This window comes from Macadamia integrifolia, chromosome 14 (genome assembly GCF_013358625.1).
Source record: "Macadamia integrifolia cultivar HAES 741 chromosome 14, SCU_Mint_v3, whole genome shotgun sequence".
In the NCBI taxonomy this organism is placed as follows: domain Eukaryota; kingdom Viridiplantae; phylum Streptophyta; class Magnoliopsida; order Proteales; family Proteaceae; genus Macadamia; species Macadamia integrifolia.
In genome coordinates this window covers 16,091,605-16,099,638 of record NC_056570.1, presented here as the reverse complement: position 1 = coordinate 16,099,638, position 8,034 = coordinate 16,091,605, and positions in this window count along the sequence as shown.

Below are 8,034 nucleotides of genomic sequence, written 5' to 3'. Positions count from 1 at the left end.
TACATATAGAACTATTCTATGTTTTCAGAAATATATCACAATGTAATATAATTATCTTGAAGAAAATTCAACCAAATAGGATTATCAAACCCTATGCTATTCATTGTTGTATTTCATCTCATTTGTCAATTGCCTTTGCATTTAAGTTAAAAGGTCCCCATACCTTAAGAAATTGTAGAATGAGCTTTTGCACATTCTATTATTCAAAAGGCTCTTTAAGTACAAATTTAGATAAATATTTATTTAAAATAAATACTGCTATTTTAAAAGTACAATGCTAAAAAAACATCTGTCAAATATTGTCTTACAATGTTCAATTCGATATTTTTATTATATTATACAATATGATGTCTCCGGGTATCTCAATTAAAGATCTTATACTGTTTTAGATAATTCAAAGAATGTATGATAAATACTCTCACTTAATCTAATCAAGAGTTAACACTCATACCTTTATTCGACAGAGTATTTACTGGATGATCTACATTAATATAAATTAACTTCAAAACACAAATAGCTTTCCAGCCTTTTTTAGAAAAAGACTTGGTCATATGTCCTCATAATTAGGACTTATAAGTTGACATATGATTTTTCTTCAGACATTCTGGAAGTTTATCCCTCCCAACTTATAAATTCTATCAACTCTATACAACCTTACAACAAGTGGCAAAAGTGTGAAGTTAATTAGATCACATATAATTTTTTTTTTTTATTACCATATTATGGCAACTGCTCTAGTCCCGGTTAAAAGATGATTTTTAGTTTCCATAAAACATTCTTGTCATATTTATATCATGCAATTAGTTTGTAAACATACATGAAGAATCGAAGTCTACACATATTATGCGATTGTCGGTTATACCAACATAGTATATTCAAACATGACAAGTGTTTTATGAAAAGTTTCATCCAACTACTTTTATAAGGTGGCTAGGTAGAGCTGACAATTATTTGTATCATTCTTTCTCATATTACTTGACACATGGGTCACACACATGCATTTCTTCTTATTGTTTTAATCATTAGGCATTGAACATGAAGAGAAAACTACAAAAGTCATTACTATTGCCCTGACTTTTTATAAGTAAAAGTTTCCACCAATTACATTAGATGTAGTCGGTGACATGGTTAAGACTGATTAACTTAAGGAATTCCAATCACATGAAGTGACCTATCATTATTATGACATAGTCAAGAATTGAAGTCGTCTTAGGTAATATGATAGACCTTAGTTGACGATCAATGAACATCTATAATTTACTCATCAAACATCTCTTTAACATCCTCATCATATCTATAACCCTTAGCAATTTATAAAGAGTATCATAAAGTCAACTAGAGAAAGAGCATTATTTCTCAGGATAAACCAATTTACTCAAATACAAGCATGGATAAATAATCTTATCTATTCCAAACAATTAGATCAAACAAATGGTCAACATTATAATAATAAGTGGGTTAGTGATGGTAAAATGAGCAATAATATAAAATTAATTTACAGGTACATACCATTGAATACAAGCGAATGAAGCTCAATCAATGGTTTCTTACACCGTAAGCTTCCCTCAAAGTTTTGGGGTGTGAATTGGAATAATTCAACCTTTACATGCACAACTTAGCCTATCGGAGTTCATTGTACATTTGTTGATTTACTGGACTGATTCTGTCCATCACTAAGACTTTCAATAATTTTGACTACCTGAGTACCATGTCTATTCCTATCGACTAACACATACTCATGTCAAGTGCATACCCATTTTCTCAGAATGAATCATGACATCGTGAGCTAGTGTCTACTATCGCAGTACACCTCTTACTGACCATGTCCTCTACTTATATCACATAGGAGATGAGTGTAGACCGTTCATTAATCAATCACAGGTATTATCCTATCGACATTTACTAGAATTGACCTATGAAACCTCTACCCTCACTGACCACAGGAGGCAATGAGAATCCCATCGGTTAGGGTTTCTCATATCACATTTGCTTTATAATGAGGGGAACATGAATGCATATATATAGATAATCATATAGACATACATTCAATGCATTGTCTTACATTGCATTGCATGTATTTAAACTAGCTTTACATCACATGTAATAAAGCAAACATTAATGTTAAACAATTAAAATAAGCATCATATGTAAATCATTAACTATAGTGGTTATGGGATGGCATTTGGAGTCAAATTGATTTTGCATCTCATGCAAGTCAGTTTGATTCCAAGACAGGTGAGAGTAACATAGCGTCATTAGCTACTCACATAAAAATAACTATTACATTGGGAATAATAAAATAAAAATATTTTATCTTGATGTCGGTCACTTCCTCCAAGCAATCAACATCTCCGATCAACACTTGATCAACTTCTCCAATCGTCTTATGATCATCGTCATCATTTATCTCTCGATCATCTCATGATAAAATAAAATTCTAATTCTATTTTACATTATTTTTATTAAAGAAATCTTGAAAAACCAACCCACCAATTGGGCTGCCCAAGGGGAGTACATCAGTTTATAAAAAAGATTGGAGGAGAGAGAGAGAGAGTAAACAGATAATAGGAGACGAATTTTAAAATCACATATATAAATGTCATCCACATAAAAATTCATCAATATGGTTCATTTTAAATCCCATAACCACTAATGAATGCATGAATTTGATCATTTCATTTCATTTATGTGGAAATTAAGATTTATAAAATCACATTTTAAATTGTCAACTTTTGACAATTCTATCACATATGTACATCTCATGTACATGAAATTATTACATCCCTAAAATCAAACATTAAATCATATTTAATTATATGGGTTAAGGGGCCCATAGATCCATTAAAGTCTTAAGAAACCCAGAGAATATATAAATGTACAAATTAGCTTAATGAACACTATTTTCTAAAAAATAGTACTTAACACTTTAAGTTATAAGCCTATTTGGGCTCTATATACAATATAATATTCTTGGCCCATGGTACAACCCACCTTACATATGCACACTCTATTTCACTAACATTTAGTAAAATAAACTATTACATCTTATGTAATAAAACATGCAAGTCATCCATTAAAATGCACAAATATTAATTTTCACATAATACCATATTATGTGGGTCCCACCAAGTCAAACTAAGGTTTTAAATAAACAAAATCAAAAAATTAATAATTTTCATAGGTATGGTACCAGTATTGGACTCTCCATTGAGCTCATCAATTTCGTACACATTAATGTCCATTATATTAATAATTTCATAAATTATTAACTATTAGAGATATTGATCTTATAGAAAATATTAATTATTCGAAGCCAATGTTTATAAATAATTGGGTTACCTAGCAAACAGTTAGGCTGAAAATTAAGTTTAAAGAACAAACCCCATAAAAAAGGATTGTTGTTTTTAATATTTAGAACCATAAAATTGGCCCAAAACCTTTTGCAAAGCCAACCCTATTTTTACAGTTCAATAGGGTTTACTCTAAAAACTAATATTTTCCATAAGCTTATTGCCCATACTTGACTTTTCAGTGGATTGACCATATTGCAGTCCAATAGGTATACATAAAGGTACCCCAAATTAATAATTTCTCAAATTATTAATTATAGGGCTTATGGAAAATATTGATTATTAGAAATATAAAGGACTCAACTATTGGGTTGTGATAAGGTGGGCCAACAAATGGGTTCAACTTAAAACACTTTTTAAGTCAAGGTTGTATGTACATGCACATGTGGATTTTAAGTAAAACATTTTTAACTAAAAGCAAATAGTTATGCAAGTTTCCAGATAAAACTCATTTTATTTTGAAAAACAATATCTATATAATTCGTTTATTGATAAGGGTCCCCAATTTAAGAACAACCCAAATGAGCAACTTAAGCCCATTCGAACTCTTCAATTTAAAAAACTTAGGTTTCACAAATCAATAATGGCGCACGAGAACCTTTTTTAAAGAGTTTTAATAAGCTTAAAATCATAAAAACCGATTAAAAATAAAGGACTAAATAGTTAAGAGTCCATAAATTTTTTTTATTATTATTTTTTTAATTCATAATTTATTATCAATAGTCTGACGTCACTGTTCACGTGAACAGTGCCATACTATTCATGGTGAACAGTTTCATACTGTTCATAGTGAACAATGTCATACTGTTCATATATATATATATATATATATATTTTATCAAATCATTACATGATGATTTGAAAATTTTAAAAATAAAAAATTATATGCATGATAAAAACTTATTTAGCCTAATAGCCATGTGAAAGATCATGGATCGAAAAAAAAAAAAAAACCTTGGTAAGGGATTTTTTTTTGTTTAAATGAAATTCAAGGATCATTTAATGCATGAATACTATTAAAAAAAATTGAAGGTCCCCCCTTTGGTAGGGAGGCTCTGATACCACTGAAGAAAAGTATCCGCGAAAGCGATTCAGATCGTCCTACTGGTGGGGTCGACTATTCAAATAAATAATCAATACGAGGGTTTCGATCATTATTTGAAACTCCACAAGTGCAAAGCCTTCACGCGATCTTAGCCCTTTCACAGTGAGTCATTCCCACACGTACAACTTTGCATTCCCTTGGATCCAAGCTCCTCCACAATAGTTAGGATTTTTATAAAGCCCTAATCATCATACTTGATCACTCAAAAGAGGAAGAGAGAGATGGGAGGGCGTTTTCTAGAGGAGGGTGAGAATTGTTCTCTCGTATCACTTTGTTTTGGTTTAGTCAATCTAATATATTCTTAGTCAATCAAAATCCCCTATTAGTGTTTTAGTTACATCCAACTAAGTAATCAGTTTATTATTTAGAGCCAACAACTAAATGAAAACCAATCTTATCATATAAGATAAGATCAAATTTATTAAGAAAATAAATAATATAAATTTTTTTCCTACTAAGAGAAAAATAAATAATATAAAATTCTTTTTCCTAACAGTGTTCTAGTTTTCTAATTATAAACAAGATTGTGAGATATGGAAAAATGGCCTCTAGAATTGCCTGAGATGTAAGAGCAACACTTGCTGTAAACTGCCTTGCTTCTTTTCCAAGAGATTTTGAAAATCGTTTTTTTTAGGCTAAAAAGCCTTCCTTCACTCTTGAAAAACTCCACCTCCGCTTTCCTTGCTGGGTCTCTTCATTTAGAGTCCACATCTTCTATAGCAAGCAGTGAGGTGTGGTGAGCATCGGATGACTTAGAGCATCCGGGCACGTGCCCCGAGGGGTTCTCAACCACCTGATGCTCACTGCATTGATGCAGTGGCTGCAGATGATTTTCACACTTTCGTTTATGGCTCTTGGACCCAATATGGTACAACTGAATAGACAAAATTCTATTGCAAAATGAAGAACAAAGTACATAACAAGGATCAAGGAAGACTCCATAACTCAAGAGCTTAAGAGCCTGAGAGGTCCATTGGACTCAGGTCTTTTTGAGGCTCACTCACCCAACGATATGACTCTCTAATCACTAGAGGCCCTTAAACTTTAATAAGACTTACAAATTTCTCCAAAAAGTAAAAAAAAATAGGACTTATAGTGATTTTTTTTTTTTCTTTTTCTAAAAAGCACTAAACATCCCCACGTGAGTGGCCCAATGTGTGCCTAGTGGTAGTTAAACTCATGGTGAGAGAGATATTGTGTCTTTAGGAAGTGAGAGAGACATTGAGTGGGGCATTAAATGCTTAAATTCACTATATCATTCTCCGCTGCTTTGAAGGAACTTGTCCTCGAGTTTGAGGTGACCAACTGCATCCAAATGTAATGATTGAGCTTCTTCAACTCATGCTCACTAATCCAAGTATCTTTTGAATTGGGTTCGTTCTTCCAACGAGCAAGATTTTGTCTTTAAGTCTCATTGTAATTGTAATGGACATTTGGGAAAACCGATTGGTGAAAGGTTCACATACCCAACATTAGGGAGTGCGGATCAAGTCCTTCTACGAGAATGATTCTCGTATGATACTATTTGATCCACACTTGGACTCCACTAAATATAAAAAGCAATTAAAAAGGGAGAGAGATTAAGTGGAGTCCAAATGTGGATCAAACACCGTACAAGAATGATTCTCGTCCGAGTACCTGATCCGAATTCAACATTAGGTGCATATTGGATTGGACCTCCATGATAATGATAGAGATTGACAACGTTAAAATGGGCATTGATTTCCAATTTCATCGGGTAGCTCATAAGTTATGCTCTAGGCTCAAGTGTCCTGAGAATGCGGCATAGACCAATCTTCCTATTATAAACTTGTTATATGTCCTCTTTGGAAATAGAGGTTTCACAAAGTGGTTTAGAATCAAGTCTCGTTCATTGAAGAAATATGTCATAATCAGTCTCCATTGAAGAAATATGCCATAACCAAGTCTCCTCCATTGAACTCGAGATGTCAGCGCTGAGAATCATAGGCTTGTGGCTGTTGTTGGCATGTTTTAATCGGGTTTTCGCTTGTTCTTGCACTTTTTTGATATGTCAGACAAATTTTTTGGCTTTCATGTTGACTCAATGTGATATCCAAGAATACGGTAAGTATATAGAACTCATCTGGGAGATCGGTGAGATGTTTCCATCAAGAATATGGCAAGTATTAATGGGTTTGAGAGATCAATAACAATGTGCAGACTTTATTCTCATATCGTGTAGGGGGAAGTTGCTGGGCTAGTTAATAACCTTTAGCCTTCTTAATATGGTACAACATATTTTAAAACCTTGAGACCTATGGGTCAAGGAAGATAATATTGTGCCAAGGTTAACGGGGCAGGGTGTTACAATTACACAACTTGTCTTGTAGGTCTTACTCAGATTAGGGTTTCATTCCTCTTTATGATGAGGCTAAAGGGAAGAAGAGGATTCATTCCTACAAATTACAAAACACAATTTAGAATTTCGAGTTTTCTCTTCCTCTTCTATGGCTAGGTTTTTGAACCATAACCTCCATTTTTTTTTTTTTCAGTACTGGAAGATTCAAATGCTGTATAATACCTTATCTTGCTATTGTATTCCGTGTGATTACAAGGGAAATAAAGTGAAGGAAAGTGAAATTTAATCAAAATTAAAAAAAAAAAAAAAACCCTTTCTAATAATTACCTCACATTACTGTGCAACAATATTTTAAAATCATTTCAAATCTAGTTATTAAAGTCTACTTTGCAAACTTCCCTTGGATTTGAATCAAAATAAAGATTACTTTAAAAATTATGTTCACCAAATATGATAAGAGTTCTAAAGTGGGTTACACAATCATTATTACAAAAGTTTTCTTTTTCTTTTTTTTATTCATTTTCACTTCCCTTTCCTTCCTTTTATTTGCAACTAACAGAGCATGTGAATAATACTTCATCTTACTCCTTTGGGGCCTTTCTTCTGTTGCTTGTTGTGAGCCATTCCATTCACTCAGACCATTCGATTATAAGAAACCTTACCAGTAAGATTTACTATGTATGTTATATGGCATGTCAATGGTTGAAAGTAAGTTCAGTCCCTCTTCAATCAATATGGGTGATGGTTTTCATTCTCATTCACATGCACCTATGATAGGAAGGCAACTCTAGAAGGTTTGATGGTAAAGGTAGGCTCTTTCGCCACGTCAGAGATTTAATTTTGTCATAGTATTAGGGAGTTTTCTAAAGCAAATCCTTGCAAAATCACATCAGTAACATATCTACTCCTATCTAAGAAACTAGGTAAAACTTCTCATATTCCAACTTCTGAAAATATTTTGGAAGTAGGATGGAGTAAGCAAGATCTTGGTTGGATTAAACTTAACATTGATGGAGGCTCTCTTGGAAACCCAAGCCCATCAAATGCAATTGGTATTTTCAGGAATTCAAAAGGTCAGACTTTGAGGCGCTTTACTTCTTATTTGGGAATTAAACCGAATTTCTTTGCCGAATTCTCAGCTTTCTTCTTAGGGTTGGAGTTTGTGAAAAGACAGAGTTTTCCAATCTTTGGATTGAAAGTGACTCAAGTGTGGTGGTGAAAAGTGTGATCAATAACACTTTCCTGTGGAAATTTCATAA